Consider the following 27,294-nt stretch of genomic DNA (forward strand, 5'->3'; position numbering starts at 1 on the left):
ATTTTTTGGTATTTTCAGTAGAGATGGAGTTTCACTATGTTGGCCAGGCTGGTCTCGAACTCCTGGCTTCAAGTGATCCGCCCACTTCAGCCTCCCAAAGTGCTGGGATTACATGCATGAGCCACTGCACCTGGCCGTGTTTGTGTTTACTTTTGCATTATTAAATAATCTTATACTTCTTACTTGGTTTGTGTTATATTAAGCATTCACAATATATATCAAGTATATCAGAATATCTAAATGATATAATTTGAATTCCAGTGGTTACAGATGAGGCCATCGGTACCTTTAATCTGCCTCTCACCTTCTTTCCTTTTCAGTTTTTTGTTGTGTGTGTCATTCTACATTATCAGGGCATATAACCTTTATATCCTGTCTGTCACTCTAATCTCCATATTTGTTTTATTCTTAGTTCAGCTATCAAATTTATTCAGTGCTCATTGTCAGCTCTTTTTTTGTGAAATTTCCTCAAAACTATCCTGTTTCCTCAATAAGAGATCATGAGCAAGATATTCCCTGAGTTTTTGGGTGTTCAGAACTGTTTGTAGCTTTTATACTTTATTCTCAAAGGACATCTTGGTTGCATGGAACATCTTTTGCTTATATTTTCTTTCCTTTAGTGTCTTTAAAATGTTTCTCTAGTGTCTTTCAGTGTTAGATATTGCAGTGGAGAAATCTGAGGCTAGTATGACTTTAAACCGCTTTCATTTTTCTTTTTAAGTTTTAAAGTCTAATAAATTTTCTAGGTTATGTCTTGTGTTGAGCATTCTGTGTCAGTGTTTCTTGGCACAAAATATTTGTTAAAGTATTTTTCATCCTCCCACAAGAAAACCTTTCTGAATTATATCTCTGTAATTATATTTCTGAATTAATCTTCTCTTGTTTTGAGTTTGTTTAGGAATTTCAATTATGCATATATTAGATTCCTTTTGCCATCCGCTCTAGCTGTAATTTTTTTCTGTAATCTCCCTTCAAGTTTATGGGTTGATTTTTTTTTTTTTTTTTTAAGACAGAATCTTGCTCTGTCACCCAGGCTGGAGTGCAGTGGCATGATCTCGGCTCACATGCGCTCCACCTCCTGGGTTCAAGCCGTTCTCCTGCCTCAGCCTCCTGAGTAGCTGGGACTACAGGCGCCTGCCACCATGCCCGGCTAATTTTTTGTATTTTTTAGTAGTGACGGGGTTTCACTGTGTTAGCCAGGATGGTCTCAATCTCCTGACCTCGTGATCCGCCCACCTCAGCCTCCCAAAGTGCTGGGATTACAGGCGTGAGCCACTGCACCCGGCTGTGGGTTGATGTTTTTAATCAGTTTGGGGAAAATATCAGTCATTATCTTTGTGAATATTGTTTTTCTTGTATTCTCTTTGTTTTTAGGACTCTAGTAGTAAGTTTTTTAGATCTTTTGATCAAGTTTTACATGTCTATTATACTCTTACTTGTTTTTTCCTCTCTGTTTCAGTTTAGATATTTTCTTTTTTTTTGTTAGTTTTTATTTCATACTCATAAACTTAACTCTGCAATCCAACTAGGCATGGAAGAGAATGAGGAAAATATGGAACCCAAAGACCTGCAGCAAGAGCACAGTGATTATAGGATGCTGCGAGCAAATGGAGTGGAGGGGTGCTCTCCTGAGCTACGGAAGGAATGGTCTGATGGTTAAGATAAAGCACAAGTCAAATTTATTAGAATTGTCCACAGTCAGCAATGGTGATCTTCTCACTGGTCTTGCCGTTTCTGGACCTAGAGCACTCCATGGCCTGCATAATATTAATGCTATTATTCACCTTGCCAAAGACCACATGCTTGCCATCCAACCACTGAGATCTTGGCAGTGCAGATGAAAAACTGGGAACCATTTGTGTTGGGTCCAGCATTTGTCATGGACAAGATGCCGGGACTTGTATGCTTCAGAGTGAAGTTCTCATCATCAAATTTCTCCCTATAGATGGACTTGCCACCAGTGCCATTATGGTGTGTGAAGTCACTACCTTGACACGTAAACTCTGGAATAATTCTGTGAAAGCAGGAACACTTATAACCAAATGCATTCTTTCCAGTGCTCAGAGCATGAAGTTTTCTGCTGTTTTTGAAACTTTGTCTGCTAACAGCTTGAAGGAGATGCAGCCCAAGGGCATACCGTCCACGGTGATGTCGGGGTTCTGGGTGGTGTCGTTGTCTACAAAGACAGTTCAGATATTTTCTGTTGATCTGTCTTCAAGTTCACTAATTCTGTGTTCTACTTTGTGGTGAAAACATTTAAAACCTACTCTTTTAATAATGCTCTAGAATAGTGTTTTTCAAAGTTTAACATAGAAAGGTGTTACCTGGAATCTTTTTTTAAAAAAATTTTTATTTCAGGTCCAGAGGTACATGTGCACATTTTTTATATAGGTAAATTGCGTGTTATGGAGGTTTGTCGTATGATTATTTCGTCACCCAGGTAGTAAACATAGTATGCAATAGGTTGTTTTCTATTTTCACCCTCCTCCCACCACCCACCCTCACATAGGCCCTAGAGTCTATTGTTCCCTTCTCTGTGTTCATGTATACTCAGTGTTTAGCTCTCACTCATAAGTGAGAACATGCAGTATTTAGTTTTTATTTTTCTGTGTTAGTTCACTTGGGAAAATGGCCTCCAGCTCCATCCATGTTACTGTGAAGGACATGATCTCATTCTTTTTTATGGCTGTGTAGTATTCCATGGTGTATATGTAACACATTTTCTTTATCCAGTCTGGCATTGATGGGCTTTTAGATTGATTCTATGTTTTTGCTATTGTGAATAGTGCTGCGAAGAACATACACATGCATATGTCTTTATGGCAGAATGATTTATATTCCTTTGGATATATACCCAGTAATGGGATTGCTGATTGGATATATACCCAGTAATGTGATTGCTGCTTGAATATATACCCAGTAATGGGATTGCTGGGTTGAATGGTAGTTCTGTTTTAAGTTCTTTGAGAAATTGCCAAACTTCTTCCACAATGGCTGAACCAATTTACATTTCCACCAGCAGTGTATAAGCGTTCCCTTTCCTCTGTAACCTTGCCAGTGTCTATTATTTTTTGACTTTTAAATAATAGTCTTTCTGACTGGTGTTAGATGGTGTCTCATTGTGGTTTTGATTTACACTTCTCTAGTGATCAGTGATATTGAGCTTTTTTTTTCATATGCTTGTTGGCTGTGTGTTTTCTTTTGAAAAGTGTTCATGTTCTTTGCTTTTTAATGTGTTTTTTTGTTTGTTTTTTGCTTGTTAATTTGTTTAAGTTCCTTAAGATTCTGGATATTAGACCTTTGTTGGATGCATAGTTTGCAGATATTTTCTCTCATTCTGTAGGTTGTTTATTCTGTTGATAGTTTCTTTTTCTGTGCAGAAGCTGTTTAGTTTAATTAGGTCCCATTTGTCAGTTTTTGTTTTGTTGCAGTTGCATTTTTGTCATGAAATCTTTGCCAGAGCCTATGTCCAGAATGGCATTTCCTAGGTTTTCTTCTAAGATTTTTATAGTTTGAGGTTTTACATTTAACTCTTTAATCCATCTTAAGTTGATTTTTGTATATGGTGTAAGGAAGGGTCTAGTTTCAGTCATCTGCATATGGCTACCCAGTTATCCCAGCACCATTTATTGAATAGGGAGTCCTTTCCCCATTGCTTGTTTTTGTCAGCTTTGTCAAATTTCAGATGGTTGTAGATGTGCAGCTTTATTTTTGGGCTGTCTATTCTGTTCAATTTGCCCATGTGTTTGTTTTTGTACCAGTATCATGCTCTTTTGGTTTCTATAGCCTTGTAGTATAGTTTGAAGGTTTGAAGTCAGGTAGTGTGACGCTCCCAGCTTTGTTCTTTGCTTAGGATTGTTTTGGCTATTTAGTTCTTTTTGGTTTCATGTGAATTTTAGAATAACTTTTTCTAATTCTTTGAAAAATGTCATTGGTAGTTTGATAGGACTAGCATTGAATCTGTAGATTGCTTTGGGCAGTATGGCCATTTTAACAATATTGGTTTCTTCATGAGCATGGGAATGTTTTTTTCATTTGTATGTGTCATCTTTGATTTCTTTCAGCAGTGTTTTGTAATTCTTTCAACTGAACTTTTAATTGATCAGAGTCCCCAGAGCCCCTAGTCACAGAGTGAGTTTGCATCCACCTGGCAATTATTTTCTACTGGGTCTTCACTGAATGGGGCATGGAAATATGCCAAAAGAAAGAGGACAGGTCAGGGAGACTGTGGGGCAACCCTTAAGATTCATGGGGTTTTTACTTAAGTGCATGGCTGTGGTGTGCCAGAGACTGAGGACAGGGTAGGAAAGCTGAGAGAGATCCTCCTGAGGCATGTGAGGACATTATCAAGTGCATAGCAGCATCCTGCAGAAAACTGAGAGCAGGGCAGCAGGGTAAAGGGTGATTTCCTGAAGTACAGAAAGCCTGGGGCATAAAAGGCTGGCAGCTGGCTGTGTAAATCAGAGAGAGAGAGACAAAGAGAAAGATCAAGATCTGTGCTTTGTGAAGCAGAGAGAGGTTATGATTTATCTGGACTGGAAAGTGGTAGATATTAAGAATTTTACCAGTGCCCAGATTCCTAACCCTGGTGAAGAAAAAGTTCTGATCTAGCATCTAAAACATTTGAAGCACTGGTGAAATAAATCAAAATTTAAGCTGAAAGAAAGCTGGGCTCATCTTAAGTATGTGTTAGAAGTATTATTTCCTTTAGCCTCTACTGTTCTTTTACACAGTACTGTCTGTCATACAGTAAAAAGCTATGAGACATGCCATGAAGGAGGATAAAGTGATTCATAATTAAAAGACAAAATAGTCAATAGAAGCAGCCTTACAGATGGCCCAGGTGTTGGAATTAGCAAATAGGGGACTTTAGTATTGTAATAAATATACTAAAGCCTGTAGGGGAGGTGGACAACATGTATGAACAGATGGGGAATTTCTTTCTTTTTCTTGTTTTTTTTTTTTTTTTTCTCTTGAGACAGGGTCTGGCTGTTGCCCAGGCTGGAGTGCAGTGGCATGATCTCGGCTCACTGTAGCCTCTTGCTCCTGGGCTCAAGGCATGCTCCCCACTCAGCCTCCCAAGTAGCTGGGACTACAGGCACATGCCACCACACCCAGCTAATTTTTGTACTTGTTTTATAGAGACAGGGTTTTGCCATGTTGTGCAGGCTGGTCTCAAACTCCAGAGCTCAAGTGATCTGCCTGTCCCGGCCTCCCAAAGTGCAGGGAATACAGACGTGGACCACCATGCCTGGCCTCAGATGGAGAATTTCATCAGGGAAATGAAAACTGAAAAGAACCACGTGAAAATTTTTAGAACCAGAAAGTAGAGAAGAATTCATTTGGTGGTCTTGCAGACAGGACATAGCAGCAGGAAAATATGAAGCAGTCTATACACAGGTCCATAGAGATTACCCATACCAAACCGTAAAAAGAAAGCTGGATGACAGTAAAGCTAAAGAGAGCTTCTGAGATCTGTGGGACAAAATGAAACTAACATATTGGTAGTTAGAGTCCTGAAAGAAGAGTAGACGGAAAGTGGAATAAAAGAAATAATTCAAAAAGTAATGACTGGGTGGGTGTGGTGGCTCATGCCTGTAATCCCAGCACTTTGGGAGGCTGAGGCGGGGGGATCACTTGAGGTCAGGAGTCTGAGACCAGCCTGGCCAACATGGCGAAACCTCGTATCTACTTTGGAACAGAACAGAGGCCTCAGAAATAACACCACACATCTACAACCATCTGATCTTTGACAAACTTGACAAAAACGAACAATGGGGAAAGGATTCCCTATTTAATAAATGGTGCTGGGAAAACTGGCTAGCCATATGCAGAAAGCTGAAACTGGATCCCTTCCTTACACCTTTTACAAAAATTAACTCAAGATGGATTAAGGACTTAAACGTAACACCTAAAACCATAAAAACCCTAGAAGAAAACCTAGGCAATGCCATTCAGGACATATGCATGAGCAAAGACTTCATGACTAAAACACCAAAAGCAATGGCAACAAAAGCCCAAATAGACAGATGGGATCTAATTAAAGAGCTTCTTCACAGCAAAAGAAACTATCATCAGAGTTAACAGGAACGCAATCTATCCATCTGACAAAGGGCTAATATCCAGAATCTACAAAGAACTTAAGCAGATTTACAAGAAAAAAACAACCCCATCAAAAAATGGGCAAAGGATATGAAAAGACACTTCTCAAAAGAAGACATTTATGTAGCCAACAAACTTATGAAAAAAATCCTCATCATCACTGGTCATTAGAGAAATGCAAATCAAAACCACAATGAGATACCATCTCATGCCAGTTAGAATGGCGATCATTAAAAAGTCAGGAAACAATGGATGCTGGAGAGGATGTGGAGAAATAGGAATGCTTTTACACTGTTGATGGGAGTGTAAATTAGTTAAGCCACTGTGGAAGACTGTGTGGCAATTCCTCAGGGATCTAGAATAGAAATACCATTTGACCCAGCAGTCCCATTACTGGGTATGTACCCAAAGGATTATAAATCATTCTATAAAGACACATGCACACTTATGTTTATTCCAGCACTTTTCACAATAGCAAAGTCTTGGAACCAACCCAAATGCCCATCAATGATAGACTGGATAAAGAAAATGTAGCACATATACACCATGCAATACTATGCAGCCATAAAAAAGGATGAGTTAATGTCCTTTGCAGGGACGTGGATGAAACTGGAAACCATCATTCTCAGCAAAGTAACACAGGAAGAGAACACCAAACACTGCATGTTCTCACTCAGGTGGGAATGGAACAATAACACATGGACACGGGGAGGGGAACATCACACACTGGGGCCTGTCAGGGGATGGGGGTCTGGGGGAGGGATAGCATTAGGAGAAATACGTAATGTAAGTGACAAGTTGATGGGTGTAGCAAACCAACATGACACATGTATACCTATGTAGCAAACCTGCACGTTGTGCACATGTACCCCAGACTTAAAGTATATATAAAAATAAATAGCTGGGCATGGTGGCACACACTTGTAATCCTAGCCACTCGGGAGGCTGAGGCAGGAGAATCACTTGAATCTGGGAAGCAGAGGTTGCAGTGAGCCGAGATAGTGCCACTGCACTCCAACCTGGGCAGCAGATGAGATTCTGTCTCAAAAAAAAAAAATAATAATAATGACTAAGAATTTCCAAGTCGTGATGAAAGATACCACCTCACAGATCCAACATGTTCGGGGAAACCCAACTGCATCACCTAGGTAAATTATACTCAAAGAAAATCTTAAAGTTAGCCAGAGATAAAAGGCGTCTTATGAAAGCAACAAGAAGAATGAATAATAAAAACATCTTATGGTGTTTATCACATATATAAAGGACAAATATGACAACAAGAGCACAAATGGTGGGTAAATAGAGATACTAAATAAGGTTCTCACATTGTTTCTGAGATAGTAAAATATTATTTAGAGAAGGACCATGGTAAATTAAGGATGTGTATTATAATCACTAAAGTACTAAAAACACAAGCACTGTTCCTGAACAGTTAGTAAAAGAGGCAAGTGAAATTGTGAAATGTTTTCTATTAACCAAAAACAAAGGAGGGACCTGAGGTCACCAAAAATGGAAGAGTAAGGAGCTTCAGTGATTCATTCCTCTACTGATACAGTGATTAAAGTGGCAAAAATGTCAGAATGAACCTTTTTGGAACTCTGGTATCCAATAAAAAATAACCACCAAGTGAATGCTTAATGAAGAAAGAGGCTGATAAATTTTGATACAAGGGTATTGTGGCACTTTTGCTTACCTACTCACCGTCTCCCATTCTTGGTGGCAGCAATGGGGATAGTGACCTATATTCCTGGTATGGTTTGCTGGTGCCAGAGGAGGTCCATGTGGACTTTGTCTCAAATAATTGTGGTTGTACATTTTGACCTGTCTGCTATGAGGGATTGGTTTAGGGGCTTGCTTTTGTTTTGTCCCTCCTCAGAACTTTCTCAGGGTTGGAGTAGCCTCTCGGGTGGCATTTGTTGAAAATATTTGAAGGCATATACAGTCATCCCTTGGTATCTCTTGGAGTAATTGTGAAAAGAGAACAAAAATTCCCAAGTGATTCTTACAAGGTACACCCTTTTATGTTACAATGTCGCGGATATAAAAATTCAATGATTCTTAAGTGCGTGATATAAAATGGAATAGTATTTGCATATAACCTATGCACATCCTCCCATATACTTTAAATAATTTCTCTACTACTTATAATACCTAACACGATGTATAATGCTATGTACATAGTTTTGTATTGTTTAGGGAATAATGACAAGAGTTTTAAAAGCCTGTATATGTTCAGTACAGATGCAATTTTTTTCCTGAATATTTTTGATTCACAATTGGTTGAATCCATGGATACAGAACTCTGTGGATTCAGAAGGCTGACTGTACTACCTTCAGCCATTCAGAAGAAGGGACAACATTTGGGGCAAGCAGCAGAGAGACTGAAAAATCTAGGAAGGGAGAGACTGGGGAAGGAGATACAGGAGGTATAAGGACTTTGTAAAGTGTATATTGGAGAATCCAGAAGTCCATGTACATACCAGGGCTAGACCTATACTGAAAAAAGACCTGAGAAGACCTTAAGCTTGTACTTTCGACTGATCTTCCGGCTCTGTGTGAGCAGGAAGTAAAGGCTAAGGCTGAGTTATAAGTGGCCTTGGTAAGCACTGAAGGAGAGCCCTAAATCAGGCCAGTCTGCAAGGACTAGGAGAGTATTATTATTATTTTTTTCTGTTTTGACTCTAGGTATTTAAGGAAATTTGTCAAATTGCAAGATGACTACTAAGCCAATGGAAAAGAGACTTAAGTGATCACAGCACAAAGAATTTACTCTTTACAAAACTAGTTTTAAAAATTCACTAAACAAATATAACCCACAACAACAGCAAACTCTGGGGAGGGAGAATAATCTGATTTCCAGAGTTACCACATTATAATATTCAAAATGGCTGGATTTTAACAAAAAAAATTGTGAGACTTGCAAAGAAACAAAATGTGTAGCCTATTCACAGGGGGAAAAAGAAAGAGAATAGAACCTTTCCATGAGAAAGCTTGATCATTGAACTTACTAGAGAGAGATTTTAAGTCAGCTGTCTTAAATATACACAAACAGCTAAAGGAAACCATGGGCATAGAACTAAGGGAAGCCAGGAGAATAATGTCTCACTAAAAAACAGAGGAGGCACAGAAGAACAAATGGGACTGTTAGAACCAATAGAAAACAAATATCAAGATTGTAGACTTAGGCCAAACCATATAATTACATCATTAAATGTAAATTGAATGATAGACCATTTAATAGACCAACACAAACTGGGTTAAAGAAAGCAAGATCCCAAGCCTATGGTGTTTAGAGGAAAAGTACTTTAAAGATGAAGACATAGAAAGGTTATAACTAAAACGACAGAAAAAAGATATGCCATGCAAATGTTATGCATAAGAAATCTGTTATGTCTGTATTAATATGAGACAAAGTAGACTTCAAGAAAGGGAATATTACTAGAGAAAAAAGACATTTAATAATGGTGAAAAGGTCGGCCAGGTGTGGTGGCTCACGCCTGTAATCCCAGCACTTTGGGAGGCCGAGGTGGGCAGATCACCTGAGGTCAGGAGTTCGAGACCAGCTTGGCCAACATGGTGAAACCCCATCTCTACTAAAAATACAAAAATTAGCTGGGTGTGGTGGCACATGCCTATAATCCCAGATACTCGGGAGGCTGAGGCAGGAGAATTGCTTGAAACCGGGAGGCAGAGGTTGCAGTGAGCCAAGATCGCGCCACTGCACTCCAGCCAGGGTGATAGAGTGAGGCTCCTCAAACAAAACAAAACAAAACAAAAAAGGATGAAAGGGTCAATTTATTGAAGATATAAAAATCCTAAATGAGCATGCACAGTTAATAGAGCTTTAAAACAAGCTATAAGCAAAACAAGCTAAAGCAGCAAAAATTGAGAACTAAAGAGATAGACACATCTATAATAATAGCTGGAGATTTTAACATCCGTTTTTTAGTAACCAATAGAAGAAACAGACATTATCTCAGTAAGGTTTTAGTAGATTTAAACCACACTATCAACCAAAACTTGACAAAATTGAAATTTTAGATCATTATACCCAACAGAGTACACAGTTTTCAGTTGCTTATATACTTACTGACGTAGATCATATGATGGGCCAAAAAACATGTCTTAATAAATTTTAGAGAACTGATCATACAGCATGTGTTCTTTAATTAAAATGAAATAAAATAAAATAAATAAAAACAGTAAAATAATCAGGAAACTTTCAAATATTTGGAAATACTTCTAAGTAACCCAGGGCCATAAAAAATCACAAAGGAAATTAGAAAATATTTTGTCATGCAGGGTAGTCTGGAAAAAAAAGGAAAATATTTTGAATTGAATGATAATGAATATGTAACATCCAGAATTTGTGGGTGCAGTAAAGCAATGCTGAGAAGAAATTTTATAGTTTTAAATACTTATGTTAGAAGGAAAGAAAAACTTTAAACAATCTAAGCTACCCACAAGAGAAACTAGAAATAGAATGGTATGTTAAACCCAAATAATGTTAGAAGGAAAGAAATAAAGATAAGAGCTGAAATCAATTAAAGAGAAAATAGACAGATTAGAGAAAATAAGTAAAGCCTAAAGTGGTTTTTTGAAAGTATTGATAAAAATGATAAATCTCTTGCAATACTGATGAATTAAAAAACAGGGAAGACATATTTGTAATGAAAGTAGGGGAGACATCAGGGAATATTATGAACCATTTTACTTTAAATATTGCTTGAATGGCTCAGTTGAACAAAGTTGACACAGGAAGAAACAGAAAACCAGAGTGATACTATATTAAATAAATTGAATTTTTTTTTTTTTTGAAATGGAGTCTTGCTCTGTTGCCCAAGCTGGAGTGCAGTGGTGTGATCTCGGCTCACTGCAACCTCTGCCTCCAGAGTTCAAGCAATTCTCCTGCCTCAGCCTTCTGAGTAGCTGGGATTACAGGTACCTGCCACCGCATTGGGCTAATTTTTATATTTTTAGTGGAGATGGGGTTTCACCATGTTGGCCATGCTGGTCTCAAACTCCTGACCTCTAGTGATCTGCCCGCCTCGGCCTCCCAAAGTGCTGGGATTACAGGTGTGAGCCACCGTGCCTGGCCTGTTTTTCTTTTTTTGGCCAGGCACGGTGGCTCATACCTGTAATCCCAGCACTTTGGGAGGCCGAGGCAGGTGGATCACTTGAGCTCAGGAGTTCAAGACCAGCCTGCGCAACATGGCAAAACCCATCTCTACAAAAAAATACAAAAATTAGCCGGGTGTGGTGATGTGGTGTGCCTGTATTCCCAGCTACTCGGGAGGCTTAAGGTGAGATCGCTTGAGCCCAGGAACTTGAGGCTGCAGTGAGCTGTGATTGTGGTGCTGCACTCCAGGGCAGGCAAAACAGCAAGGACCTGTCTCCAAAAAAAAAAAAAAGTTTTGTTTATTTTTATTTTTATTTATTTTTTTGCTTTTTATTTTTATTTATTTATTTATTTATTTATTTATTTATTATTATTATACTTTAAGTTTTAGGGTACATGTGCACAATGTGCAGGTTAGTTACATATGTATACGTGTGCCATGCTGGTGTGCTGCACCCACTAACTCGTCATCTAGCATTAGGTATATCTCCCAATGCTATCCCTCCCTATTTTATTTATTTTTTAAGAGAGGGTCTCATTCTGTTGTCTGGGCAGGAGTACAGTGGCTCTATCATAGCTCACTGTAACCTTGAACTCTTGGGCTCAAGTGATCTACTTCAGCCTCCCCAGTAGCTAGGACACACCACCATACCAGACTAATTAATTTTTTTTTAATAGATGGGATCTCACCATGTTGTCCAGGCTGATTTTGAACTCCTGGCCTCAGGTGATCCTCTCAGCCTCCCATATTGCTGGGATTACAGGTGTGAGTCACTGTGCCTGCTCTGAATTTCATTTTTTTTTTTTTTTTTTTTTGAGATGGAGCCTCACTTCAGTGGCCCAGGCTGGAGCACAGTGGCACAGTCTCGGCACAGTGTAGCCTCTGCCCCCTGGGTTTAAGTGATTCCCGTGCCTCAGCCTCCCGACTAGTTGGGATTACAGGTGCCTGCCATCACACCCAGCTAATTTTTGTATTTTTGTATGTTGGCCAGGCTGGCTGAATTTCTGATAAAAGAACTTTCCCACCAAAAAAACTCAAGTTCCAGATGGTTTCACTTGTGAATTAATTCTATGACACATTTAAGGAAGAAGTAATACTGACTTTGCACTAACACTTTTAAAAATATATATTTATTTTTTGAGACAGAGTCTCACTCTGTCACCCAGGCTGGAGTGCAGTGGCGTGATCTCAGCTCACTGCAACCTCCGCCTCTCAGGTTCAAGCAATTCTCCTGCCTCAGCCTCCCAAGTGGTTGGGATTACAGGTGCCCGCCACCATGCCCAGTTAATTTTCTGTATTTTTAGTGGAGATGGGGTTTTGCCATGTTTGCCAGGCTGGTCTCAAACTGCTGACCTCAAGTGATACACCCATCTTGGCTTCCCACAGTGCTGGGATTACAGGCGTGAGCCGCTGTGCCTGGCTGCACAAACACTTTCAGAAAGCAACAGAGGACGAAACATTTTCTAACTCATTTATTAAGCCAGCATAACCTTGATCCAAAGCCTAAGGAGATTAAAATAGAATTGTCCAGGTGTGGTGGCTCATGCCTGTAATTGCAGCACTTTGGGAGGTCGAGGTGGGAGGGTCTCTTGAAGCCAAGAGTTTGAGACCAGCCTGGCCAACATAGTGTCTCTACATTGTCTCTACAAAAAATTAAAAAATCAGCCAGGTGCTGTGGTGTGCACCTGTAGTCCTAGCTACTTGGGAGGCTTAGGTGGAAGAATTGCTTGAGCCCAAGAGTTTGAGGCTGCAGTGAGCTAGGATCACACCACTGCACGCCAGCCTGGGTGACAAAGCGAGATCCCATCTCTAAAAAAATATTCCTTTTGGCCGGGCGTGGTGGCTCATGCCTGTAATCCCAGCACTTTGGGAGGCCGAGGTGGGTGGATCACGAGGCCAGGAGATCGAGACCATCCTGGCTAACGTGGTGAAAACCCGTCTCTGCTAAAAATACAAAAAAAATTAGCTGGGCGTGGTGGTGGGCGCCTATAGTCCCAGCTACTTGGGAGGCTGAGGCAGGAGAATGGCATGAACCCAGGAGGCAGAGGTTGCAGTGAGCCGAGATCCCACCACTGCACTCCAGCCTGGGCGACTGAGCAAGACTCTGTCTCAAAAAAAAAAACAAACGTTCCTTTTAAACATAGATGTAGAATCCTCTTAATATTAACAATTTAAATTCAGCATTATATAAAAAGGATAATACACCACAACCAGTGTTGTTTATCCGAGAAAGGCAAGGTCAATTTAACAACTCAGGAGTAAATCAGGTGTGATAGTATAATGATAGATTCAAGTCAGTGTACATTTGTTCAAGTCCATAGAATATACAAAATCTTGAGTGAGCCCTAATGTAAACTATGGACTTTGTGTAATTATAGTGATGTGTCAATGTAGGCTCATCATTTATAACAAATGTTCCACTCTGGTGGGTGGATGTTGATCGTGGGTGAAGTTATACATGTGTAGGGGAAAGGGTATATGAGAAATCTCTATACCTTTTTCTTAATTTTCCTGTGATCCAAAAACAGCTCTTTAAAAAAGGTATTTTTAAAAATAAGTGTAATACACCATTAACAAAATAAAAGAGAAGAATATGCAGTCATCTTAGTATATGCAGAAAAAACATTAGGTAAAACTTACCACCATTTATTATGAAAAGAGTCCCATCATCCAAGAATGGAAAGAACCTCCTCAGTCTAATAAGGGCATCTCTGAAGAACCCACAGCTAACATCATTTTTAATAATAAAACCTAGAATGTTTCTCTCCTAAGCTTGGGAAAAAAACAGTGATATCTGCCTTCACAACTTCTATTTGACATTGTTTTGGGATCTTAGTTAATGCCAATAAAGCAAGAAAAGAAGTAGCAAGCATAAATATTGGAATTAAAGAAGTAAAACTCAGATTTGCAGGCGATCATGATTATGTTATTAGAAAATTGTAGACAATCCATAATGAAATGCCTAATATTAGTTACGGAGTTTGGCAAAGTCTGAGAACAAGGTTAATGTATTTAAAAAAAAAAAAAAAACAAGGTCCAGGGTTCAAGTCCCTGCTTGGGTGCTGCATTTCTTTCATGGATGAAGCTGGAAGCCATATCCTCAGCAAACTAAAGCAGAAACAGAAAACCAAACACCACATATATATTCACCACATATTCTCACTTATAAGTGGGAGCTGAACACTGAGAACACATGGACTCAGGGAGGGGAACAACACACACTGGGGCCTGTTGGGTGGTGGGGCTGGGGCAGGGAGAGTATTAGGAAAAATAGCTAATGCATGCTGGACTTAATACCTAGGTGATGGGTTGATAGGTGCAGCAAACCACCATAGCACATGTTTACCTATGTAACAAACCTGCACATCCTGCACATGTACCCCAGAACTTAAAAAAAAAAAGTCAGGGTCTCACTGTGTTGCCCAGTCTGCAGTGCAGTGGCGTGATACATAGCTCACAGTAACCTTGAACCCCTGGGCTCAAGAAATCCTCCTGCCTCAGCCCCCTGAGTAGCTAGGACTACGGGTGCACACCATCATGCCTGGTTGATATTTTTTATTTTAATTTTTGTAGAGACAGTGTCTTCCTGTGTTGCCCAGGATGGTCTTAAACCCTTGGCCTCAAGCCATCCTCCCACCTCCGCCTCCCAAAGTGTTGGGATTACAGGTGTGAACCACTGTACCTGGCCATAAAAAATGAATTACATATTTCTATGTTCCTCTAATGAACATTTGGCGAAATTATGTAGCATGCTTTATGGTAGTATAAATTATATTGAATACCTAAGGATAAATATAATGAAATATGTAGGATATGTAGTAATGTTTTGAAAATAACAAAACTTTGTTGAAATATTAAAGATTGAAATAAATTTAAAGATAATGTGTTCATGGGTTAGAAGACTCAATATTGTAATCTCAGTCAATATCCTACCAGGCATTTATTTATTAATTTATTTAATTTAGAGATGGGAGGCTGGTCTTGAACTGCTGAGTTCAAGTGATACTCCCACCTCGGCCTCCCAAAGTGCTGAGATTACAGGCTTAAGCCACCATGCCTAGCCCAGGCTTTAAAAATATATAATTTGGTAAGCTGATTGAAAAATGTATATGGGCCTAGAGTAGTTAATATATGGTATATCCTAGAGAATGTTCTGTGCATTTGAAAATCATATGTATTCTAGTGCTGTTGGATGGGATGTTTTGTATGTCTCTTAGGTCCATTTGGTTTATTATGTTGTTCAAGTCCACCGTTCTCTTACTGATTTTTGGTCTGGATGGTCTATCCATTGTTGAAAGTGGTGTATTGAAGTTCTCTACCATTATTGTATTTCTGTCTATTCTCCCCTTTAGATCTGTTAATATTTGCTTTATGTGTTAAGATGCTCTGATGTTAGATGCATATGTATTTACTATTGTTACTACAATTCCCTTGATGAATTGACCCCTTAATCATTATATAATGCCCATATTTGTCTCTTATAAAAATTTTCACCGAAGCCTATTTTGTCTGATGCAAGTATAGCTACTCTTGCTCTCTTTTGGTTTTCATTTGGATGGAATATCTTTTTCCCACCCTCCACTTCCAGGCTATGTGTGTTCTTAAATCTAGGTCGAGTCTCCTATAGGCAACATATAGTTGGATCATGCTTTTAAAATCCATTTGGCCACTCTGTGTCTTTTGATTGGAGAATTTAATCTATTTGCATTTAAAGCCATCATTGATAGGTACTTACTGTTAACCTTTTGTTAATTTTTTTAACTGTTTTGTAGTTCTATTATTTTTTTCTCCTCTTTCTGTCTTCCTTTGTGATTTGATGATTATTTGTAGTGGTATACTTTGATTCCTTTCTGTTTATCATTTATGTATCTACAATAAGCTTTTGCTTTGTGGCTGGCTGAGTCTTTAATACATGTTGTAGTTGTAACAGCTGTTTATAGGTGATAACAACTCAACTCTGCATATAAAGAACTTGACACAACATTGTGACTGTAACTAATAACAATGTATAGTGTTCTTGAAAATTGCTGAGTAGATTTTAAGTGTTTTCACCATAGAAAAATGATAAGTATGTGAGATAATACATATGTTAATTAGCTCAATTTAGCCATTCCGCTGTCTGTCTACCTACCTACCTATCTTTCAAAGCAACATGTTACACACAACAAATATGTATAGTTTTTATTTGTCAATTAAAAAATGAATTCAGGCCAGGCATAGTGACTCATGCCTGTAATCCCAGTACTTTGGGAGGCTGAGGTTGGAGGATCACTTGATCCCAGGAGTTCAGCCTGGGCAACACAGACCCCATCTGTACCAAAAAAATAAAAATTAGCCAGATGTGAGTGTAGCATGCACCTGTAGTCTCAGTTACTTGGGAGGCTGAGGTGGGAGGATCACTTGAGCCCAGGAGCTCAAGGCTGTAGTGAGCCATGATTGTGCCATTGCACTCCAGCCTGGGCAACAGAGCAAGACTCTGTCTCAAAAAAATAAAATAACACCAAACAAACTCTACAACTGTAACTTCCCTCCCCACATTTTATGTCACAAATACTCTGAATTTTATTATATTCTTGCTTTTACAGTGAGTTTTTTTTTTTTTTTTTTTTGAGATGGAGTCTCACTCTGTCGCCCAGGCTGGAGTGCAGTGGTGCGATCTCGGCTCACTGCAAGCTCCACCTCCTGGGTTCATGCCATTCTCCTGTCTCAGCCTCCCAAGTAGCTGGGACTACAGGTGCCCGCCACCACGCCTGGCTAATTTTTTTGTATTTTTAGTAGAGGCGGGGTTTCACTGTGTGAGCCAGGATGGTCTCGATCTCCTGACCTTGTGATCCACCCGCCTCGGCCTCCCAAAGTGCTGGGATTACAGGCGTGAGCCACTGTGCCTGGCCAATAAATGTCTTCTTTTGAGTAGTGTCTGTTCGTATCCTTCGCCCACTTTTTGATGGGGTTGTTTGTTTTTTTCTTGTAAATTTGTTTGAGTTCTTTGTAGATTCTGGATATTAGCCCTTTGTCAGATGACTAGATTGCAAAAATTTTTTCCCATTCTGTAGGTTACCTATTCACTCTGGTGGTAGTTTCTTTTGCTGTGCAGAAGCTCTTTAGTTTAATTAGATCCCATTTGTCAATTTTGGCTTTTGTTGCCATTGCTTTTGGTGTTTTAGACATGAAGTCCTTGCCCATGCCTATGAGCAGGAGCAGGCATCTTACATGGTAGGAGCAGGACCAAGACAGGGGGTGGGGAGGGAATGTGCTACACAGTTTTAAACAACCAGATCTCATGGGAACTCTGTCATGACAACAGCACCAAGAAGATGGTGCTAAACCATTCTTGAAGGATCCACCCCCATGATTCAATCACCTCCCACCAGGCCCCACCTCCAACATTGGGGATATAATTTGATGTGAGATTTGGGTGGCAACACAGATTCAAATCATATCACCCATATATATGAATATGTTAGTTTACTTGATGGTGTCCCATAATTCCTTTGGCTTTTTTTCACTTCATTTCATTCTTTTCTTTCTCCTTTTTGTCCTCTTACTGGGTAATTTCAAATGACCTTTGAGCTTACTGATTCTTTCTTCTGCTGATTGAGTGCGCTCCCTATGGAATTCTTCAGTTCATTGTGTTCTTCAGTTGCAGAATTTGTTTGGTTCTTTTTCATGGAGTCTCTTTGTTGGACTTTTTATTCAGTTCATGTATTATTTTCCTTATTTCATTCAGTTGTCTGTGTTCCCCTGTAGCTCACTGAACTAATATTAGACAGTTATTTTGAATTGTTAATGCAGTTTCTAGCTCTCTTTAGGGTCGGTTACTAGTGATTTATTTTGTTCCTTGGTGGTGTCATAATTCCTTATTTGTGATCCTCTTGGCCTTGGGTTCTTGTCTTCTGTGCATTTGAAAAAATAGGCACCTCTTTCAGTCTTTACAGGCTGGTTTTGGCAGGGCAAGCCCTTTACAGTCATTCTGCCTGGAGATTATGGGTAGGCCATCTGGTGGGTTCTGCAGGCAGGCTTGATGATATAGTCGTTGGGTGGGATGGCCTGGTGCTTTGGTCAGCGGGTGGGTGTGCCTGGCCCCTGGGTTCACAGAGGCTGATCCTATGTCTTGGTATTCTGAGGTGGGCTTGGAGCCTGGGTATGTGGGTGCTGGTGTACACCTGAGGTTCATGGAAGTCAGCCTGGTGCTGGAGTTACCAGGCACCAAACTGGCAATTGGAGCCTGAAGGAACAGCTTGGAGCCCAGGCCCACAGTTTCATGGGGCAGGCTTGTGGCCTGGGTTTGTAGGGCCTGGCCCGGAGCCTGAGTCCACGGGAGCTGACCTAGAACCAGGGTTGGCCTGGCAACGAGGTCCTCAGGGGCTGGCATGCTCACAGTCATTTTAGAAATCAATGTCTGTGTTTTGTGGATTTCAATCAATTTATGTGCATGTTTTTTAAAGAATGACCTCTGCTTTCATCAGATTGTAAGGGAAATTTCTGTGCTTGTGGCATGAGGGTAGGTTATAAAGGAAAAAGAGGGAAGTGATTTAGAGGCTTTATCCTTTTTCCTGTTACAGGTGCAGATTAAGTTCACCCTTTAACACCCAGCATTTTGTCAGTGTCATTTATGGTGAGGTACTATTCCCAAATCACAATAGAAAATTTCACATTTTTTTCTGCCTTAAATAAAATGTCACTTTACTTTATTACTTATTTTCAGTATGTCTACTGTACCTAATGAGCCCTGTTTGTGTTAATTTTCTAGGTTTGTGACTTAGTATCAATAGTCTTAAACTGTTATATTTCATATCTCCGTTGCTAGGCTTTTTTCATTGTTTACTTTTTGTAGGTCCAGGCACAAACAACTCTCTGTAATTTTGCTACTGCATAATAGCAGTTTTCCAGCTAAATAAGCAGCAGATTGATACTGTGTGCTCTGATTACTGTACTAATGTTTTGGGTCACATTCTTCCACCTGAGTTTTTGGGGGGGGGTTATTTAGGTTTAGGTATAATAGATTTAAAAACATATTCTCTAATCTATAGTTTCCTGTAAGACACATCTCTTGCAGGTTTTTGCAACGTCTTGTTGTCTTATTGTTTCATTTACCTGTTACAGGGAATGACTTAACTACTCTTTATATACCACAAATACATACCCAGGCATTGCATTAAATTAAGTTTTTTCGTTAGGTTGAAATCAGTCTACGAATGTATGTTCCCCTTCCTTAACTGTTTTTATTTTTTTTTTTAGACCAACCAAATCATTTAGTTGTTCCTCCCTTTTCATCTGTTTTTTCACATTAGTGACTATATGTTTTGCATTGTTCTACAGTACCTTCCTTCAGACATTTCTGCTTTCAAAGATTGAACCACCCATTCCTTAGTACCTTATTTTTCCTTAGCATTTACTTGACCATCTGACATATTATTTACCTTTGTTTATGACCTGTCTGTTCCCGGAATGTTTAAGCTCTTCATGGTGCAAGGAAGGGTTTTTATATCCTTTGTTCTCTGGTATATCCCTGGTTCTTAGAAGAGTGTTTGTCATATAATAAATATTTGTTGAATGGATCTCTACCCATTTATATGCTTCTCCTTTTTCAGAAGTATAAAGAGAAAGGGCTTGGTTACTGTGCAGTCCTGGATTTGAATTCTGTTTTTTTCTTCTTACTAGTTGTGTGACCTGGGGCAGGCTAATTGAAAAATCTGTTATCTGTTTCCTTCTCTATCGATTGGCAACTATACCTGTTGGATATAAAAGTGAGCCATATCAATTCACCTTGACATTAAAAAAATTTATAATTGATATCTTAAAGTGTACATTGATAAATTTTGACATATGTATTCATCTGTGAATTCATCACTGTAATCACTCCCAGAAGTTTCTTAAGCCTCTTTTTAATCCTACTCTTTCATCTCTATTTCTCCTCTTGCCTTTTCCCCCATCTCCAAACAACTACTTACCTGCTCTCTGTCACTGTATATTACTTTGCATCTTCTAAGATCTTATATAAATTGGTCATACTGTATGTACTCTTTTTGACTACATTTCTCATTATTCATTTAGTCTCATTATTTTGTGATTTATCTCTGTTACCTGTATCAATAGTTCTTTTCTTTATTTTTACAGAATAGTATTCCATTGTGTGAACATACCAAAATTTGTTTATCCATTCATTGTTGATGGATATATGGATTATTACCAATTTTTTGCTAATCAAATAAAGCTGCTGTGAACACCCATGAATCAATCTTGGTATCGTCATATTTTTTTCATTTCTCTTGAGAAAGTACCGAGGAATGGAACAGTTAAATTATGTGGTAGGTATATACTTAACTTTTTTAGAAACTGCCAAACTTTCTTCCAAAACGATAGTATCATTTTTACATTCCACTAGTGACGTGTAAGAATTCCAGTTCTTCCACATCTTTACTAACATTTGGTATGGCCAGTCTTTTTAATTTTAGCAGTCTATAGGTGTGTAGTGGTATCTCACTGTAGCTTTAATTTGTATGTTGAGAATCCTTTTATGTGACAGCTGTTTTACCGTCTTGGAAGTGAACATTCAAAATTTTTTTTCTGTTTTAAAATTAGGTTGTTTTCTCATTATTGGGTTTTTAAAGTTGTTGTAGTATGGAATCATTGATTTATTTGTCATGCATTTGGTTGACCATAAAATTTCATGCCTTGTACCTGGGTTTTACTTTTTACCACAATAGCTTTTTAAAGAATTGTGTTAAAATATATATAACATAAAGTGACCATTTTAACACTTTTTAAATGTATAATTCGGTGGTATTAAGTATATTCACAGTGTGTAGCCATCACCACTATCTAGTTCCCGAACTTTTTTATTACACCAAACAAAAAGTCAACACCAATGAGACAATAACTCTTTGTTCTCCCCTCCCCCAAGTCTAGGTACCTTATATAGGTGGAATTATACAATACATGTTCTTTTGTGTTTGGCTTGTTTCACTTAGCATAGTGTTTTCACGGTTCTATATCATGTGCTAGAGCTTCATTATTTTTTTGGATGAATATATATATATATATATTATATATATGTATATATCCCCCATTTTGTTTATCCACTAATATACACTTACATTGTTTCCACCTTTTGGCTACTGTGAATAATCTATGAACATTGATGTACAAGTATCTGTTTCAGTCTCTGTTTTCTTTTTTATTTTATTTTATTTTATTATTATTATACTTTTAAGTTTTAGGGTACATGTGCACAATGTGCAGGTTAGTTACATATGTATACATGTGCCATGCTGGTGTGCTGCACCCACTAACTCGTCACTTAGCATTAGGTATATCTCCTAAAGCTATCCCTCCCCCCTCCCCCCACCCCACAACAGTCCCCAGAGTGTGATGTTCCCCTTCCTGTGTCCATGTGTTCTCATTGTTCAATTCCCACCTATGAGTGAGAATATGCGGTGTTTGGTTTTTTGTTCTTGCGATAGTTTACTGAGAATGATGATTTCCAATTTCATCCATGTCCCTACAAAGGACATAAACTCATCATTTTTTATGGCTGCGTAGTATTCCATGGTGTATATGTGCCACATTTTCTTAATCCAGTCTATCATTGTTGGACATTTGGGTTGGTTCCAAGTCTTTGCTATTGTGAATAGTGCCGCAATAAACATACATGTGCATGTGTCTTTATAGCAGCATGATTTATAGTCCTTTGGGTATATACCCAGTAATGGGATGGCTGGGTCAAATGGTATTTCTAGTTCTAGATCCCTGAGGAATCGCCACACTGACTTCCACAATGGTTGAACTAGTTTACAGTCCCACCAACAGTGTAAAAGTGTTCCTATTTCTCCACATCCTCTCCAGCACCTGTTGTTTCCTGACTTTTTAATGATCACCATTCTAACTGGTGTGAGATGGTATCTCACTGTGGATTTGATTTGCATTCCTCTGATGGCCAGTGATGGTGAGCATTTTTTCATGTGTTTTTTGGCTGCATAAATGTCTTCTTTTGAGAAGTGTCTGTTCATGTCCTTCGCCCACTTTTTGAACAGACCTGCAGCTGAGGGTCCTGTCTGTTAGAAGGAAAACTAACAAACAGAAAGGACATCCACACCAAAAACCCATCTGTACATCACCATCATCAAAGACCAAAAGTAGATAAAACCACAAAGATGGGGAAAAAACAGAGCAGAAAAACTGGAAACTCTGAAAAGCAGAGCGCCTCTCCTCCTCCAAAGGATCGCAGTTCCTCACCAGCAATGGAACAAAGCCGGATGGAGAATGACTTTGACGAGTTGAGAGAAGAAGGCTTCAGACGATCAAACTACTCCGAGCTACAGGAGGAAATTCAAACCAAAGGCAAAGAAGTTGAAAACTTTGAAAAAAATTTAGACGAATGTATAACTAGAATAACCAATACAGAGAAGTGCTTAAAGGAGCTGATGGAGCTGAAAGCCAAGGCTCGAGAACTACGTGAAGAATGCAGAAGCCTCAGGAGCCGATGCGATCAACTGGAAGAAAGGGTATCAGCGATGGAAGATGAAATGAATGAAATGAAGCGAGAAGGGAAGTTTAGAGAAAAAAGAATAAAAAGAAACGAACAAAGCCTCCAAGAAATATGGGACTATGTGAAAAGACCAAATCTACGTCTGATTGGTGTACCTGAAAGTGACGGGGAGAATGGAACCAAGCGGGAAAACACTCTGCAGGATATTATCCAGGAGAACTTCCCCAATCTAGCAAGGCAGGCCAACGTTCAGATTCAGGAAATACAGAGAACGCCACAAAGATACTCCTCGAGAAGAGCAACTCCAAGACACATAGTTGTCAGATGCACCAAGGTTGAAATGAAGGAAAAAATATTAAGGGCAGCCAGAGAGAAAGGTCGGGTTACCCTCAAAGGGAAGCCCATCAGACTAACAGCAGATCTCTCGGCAGAAACCCTACAAGCCAGAAGAGAGTGGGGGCCAATATTCAACATTCTAAAAGAAAAGAATTTTCAACCCAGAATTTCATATCCAGCCAAACTAAGCTTCATAAGTGAAGGAGAAATAAAATCCTTTACAGACAAGCAAATGCTGAGAGATTTTGTCATCACCAGGCCTGCCCTAAAAGAGCTCCTGAAGGAAGCACTAAACATGGAAAGGAACAACCGGTACCAGCCACTGCAAAATCGTGCCAAATTGTAAAGACCATCGAGGCTAGGAAGAAACTGCATCAACTGACGAGCAAAATAACCAGCTAACATCATAACGACAGGATCAAATTCACACATAACAATATTAACTTTAAATGTAAATGGACTAAATGCTCCAATTAAAAGACACAGACTGGCAAATTGGATAAAGAGTCCAAGACCCATCAGTGTGCTGTATTCAGGAAACCCATCTCATGTGCAGAGACACATATAGGCTCAAAATAAAAGGATGGAGGAAGATCTACCAAGCAAATGGAAAACAAAAAAAGGCAGGGGTTGCAATTCTAGTCTCTGATAAAACAGACTTTAAACCAACAAAGATCAAAAGAGACAAGGCCATTACATAATGGTAAAGGGATCAATTCAACAAGAAGAGCTAACTATCCTAAATATATATGCATCCAATACAGGAGCACCCAGATTCATAAAGCAAGTCCTTAGTGACCTACAAAGAGACTTAGACTCCTACACGATAATAATGGGGGACTTTAACAGTCTCTGTTTTCTGGGATTATTTTGGTGTGTACTTAGGAGTAGAATTCCTAGAGCATATGGTAATTTTCTGTTTAACTTTTTGAGGAACTGCCAAGCTGTTTATGGAAAACTGCTATAAAGCAGCTGTACCATTTCACATTCCCACCAGCAGTGCACAGGGTTCCAATTTCTCCACATTCTTATAAGCCAACACTTATTTTCTATTTTTTAAAAAGAAAATAATAGTCCTCGTAGTGTATGTGAAGTAGTATTTTGTGGTTTATATTTGCATTTTCCTAATGAGTAATGATGTTGAGCATCTTTTCATGTGCTTGTTGTTCATTTGTATATCTTTTATTAAAGTCCTTTGTCCATTTTGAATCAGGTTAAAATTGTATTTTGATGAATTGTAGGCCTTCTTTCTATATTCTGTATATGAAAACGTTATAAGACATATGATTTACAGATATTTTATACCACTCTGTGCGCTTGGCACTCTCTTAATAGTGTCCCTTAATGCACAAAGCTTTTAATTTTGATAAAGTCTAATTCATATGTTTTCTTTTGTTTGTGCTTTTGGTGTCATAACTTAGAAACCATTGCCAAATCTGATGTCATGAATATTTGCCCCTATGTTTTCTTCTAGGAGACTTATAGTTTTAGTTTTTATGTGTAGCTCTTTAATCCATCTTCAGTTAATTTTTTTTTTTTTTTGAGACAGAGCCTCACTTTGTCACCGAGGGTGGAGTGCAGTGGTGCCATCAAGGCTCACTGCAGCCTCAACATCCCAAGCTTGGGTTATCCTCCACCTCAGCCTCCTAGGTAGCTGGGACTACAGGCAAGTGCCACCACACCTGGCTAATTTTTTGTGTTTTTTGTAGAGACAGGGTTTTGGCATGTCACCCAGGCTGGTCTTGAACTCCTGGGCTCAAGCGATCTGCCCGCCTTGGCCTCCCAAAGTGTTGGGGTTACAGGCGTGAGCCACTGTATCTGGCCTTCAGTTAATTTTTGTATATGTTGATAGGTAAAGGTCCAACCTCATTGTTTTTGCATGTGGATATCTAGTTTTTCTAGCACCATTTGCTGAACAGTCTGCCCTTTCCCCATTTAATGGTCTTGGCACCCTTGTTAAAAATGTCTCATGGTTTATTTTTGGCTCTTGATTATATTTTATTGATCTATATGTCTACCCTTATGTTAGTATCACAGTATTTTGATGACTACAATTTTGTAGTAAGCTTTGAAACCAGAAAGTGTGAGTCTTCCAACTTTATTCTTTTTCAAGACTGTTTGGCTACTTAGAGTCCCTTGAGCTTCCATATTAAATTTAGGATGTATTTTTCTCTCTGTAAAAAATGTCTTTGGGATTTTTAATTTTTATTATTTTTTTGAGACAGAGTCTCACTCTGTTCCTCTCCTGTCTCAGCCTCCCAAGTAGCTGGAATTACAGGCGTGCGCCACTGCACCTGGCTAATTTTTGTATTTTTAGTAAAAGTGGGGTTTCACTGTGTTGGCAAGGCTGATCTCGAACTCCCAACCTTAGGTGATCTGCCCACCTCAGCCTCCCAAAGTGCTGGGATGACAGGCTGAGCCACCGTGCCCGGTGCCTTTCGGATTTTGATAGGGGTTGCATTGAATCTGTAAATTGCTTTGGGTAGTAATGTTATTTTAACAATAAGTCTTCCAATCCATGAATATGGAATGTCCTTCCACTAAGTAATGTTTTGTAGCTTTCATTATGCAAGTCTTATACTTCCATGGTTAAGCTCATTCCTAATTGTTTTATTCTCTTTCATGTTGCCGTAAATGGAATGTGATCAAAACCAGGAACATGTCCATGCTGATTCTTCAGGGTTCCTTCAGACCGAACAAAACGCATAACACTGAATTTTTGGAGGACAAGGTCCCCCTGCCTGTTTAGGCATCAAGCAGCTGCTTCAGGAATATGAGCTACGATCCCCGCTGTTGCAGAGGGGATGAGGAATGAGCAAAGATAGCTAGTTTGCATATATTGTCCTCCTACCCAACATCAATTTTATTAACTTCTTCCCTAATCAGATTGTTCATCCGTGGTTGTTATAAGTGTCCAGTTCGGCTCCAGGGTTCCAAGAGAATTGATTCTGGTTTTTATTCCAGTTTCCTGTTTGTTTTCTTTTCAGGGGAGGGACCAACTCATACAGCTTCCTGTTCTGTCGTTGTGTGTCACTTCACTGTTATTGTTGGGTTTTGAGAGTTCTTCATATATTCTAGACACAAGTCCTTTATCAGATATATACTTTGCAAAGATTTTCTTTCAGTCTGTGTCTTATGTTTTCATTCTCTTTACAGTCTCATTCAAAGAGCAGAAGTTTAAATTTTGATGATGTCTAATTTTTTTTTTTTTTTTTTTTTTGAGACAGAGTCTTACTCTGTTGCCCAGGCTGGAGTGCAATGGTACAATCTCGGCTCACTGCAACCTCCCCCTCCTGGGTTCAAGCAATTCTGTCTCAGCTTCCTGAGTAGCTGGGATTACAGGCACACACTACCATGCCTGGCTAATTTTTGTGTTTTTAGTAGAGATGGGGTTTCACCATGTTGACCAGGCTGGTCTCGAACTCCTGACCTCAGGTGATCTGCCCACCTCAGCCCCACGAAGTGCTGGGATTACAGGCATGAACCACCATGCCCAGCGGATGATATCTAATTTATCAGTTGGTTCTTTTGTGGATTATGCTTTTGGTATCTTATCTGAGAAACCTTTGCCTAACCGAAGGTCATGACAATTTTCTCTGATAATGCCTTCTGGAAGTTTTATAGTTTTAGATTTACAGTTAGGTTGTGTTAGTCCATTCTTGTCTGCTATAAAGAAATCTGAGGCTGGGTAATTTATAAAGAAAAGAGGCTTAATTGGTTCACAGTTCTGCAGGCTGTACACACGGCATAGTGCCGGCATCTGCTTATGGTGAGGGCCTCAGGAAGCTTACAGGCATGGCAGAAGGCAAAGGGGAGCCAGTACATCACATGGCAAGAGCAGGAGTAAGAGGTGGAGGAAGTGCCACATACTTTTAAACAAGCAGATTTCATGAGAACTCACTCGCTGTTGAGAGGGCACCACCAAGACATTCATGAGAGATCTGCCTGCATGACCCAAACACCTCCTACCAGGCCCCACCTTTAACACTGGGCATTACATTTCAACATGGGATTTGGAGGGAACAGACATCCAAACTATATCATCTATTATCCATTTTGAGTTTTCTTTTTAATACGGTACAAGGTATGGATTCAAGTACATTTTTTTTCACATGGATATCCATTTGTTCCCACACCATTTGTTGAATTGGCATTCCTTTCCCCACTGGATTGTTTTTGCATCTTTGTAAAAAATCAGCTGTCTTTATATGCATGGATTTATTTTTGGACTTTTGATTCTGTTCCACT

The 27,294-nt window shown here is 39.2% G+C and overlaps 1 protein-coding gene and 1 pseudogene across 6 annotated transcripts in view; one reads left to right on the forward strand and one right to left on the reverse strand.

Annotated features, from left to right (window-relative positions):
• The window catches only part of DOCK3 (dedicator of cytokinesis 3), a 699,272-nt gene that overhangs the window by 43,793 nt on the left and 628,185 nt on the right, over nucleotides 1-27,294 (forward strand). The window lies entirely within an intron of this gene.
• Nucleotides 1,683-18,594, reverse strand: LOC134758077 (peptidyl-prolyl cis-trans isomerase A-like; annotated as a pseudogene).

This window comes from Gorilla gorilla, chromosome 2 (assembly GCF_029281585.2).
Source record: "Gorilla gorilla gorilla isolate KB3781 chromosome 2, NHGRI_mGorGor1-v2.1_pri, whole genome shotgun sequence".
NCBI classification, from domain to species: Eukaryota; Metazoa; Chordata; class Mammalia; order Primates; family Hominidae; genus Gorilla; species Gorilla gorilla.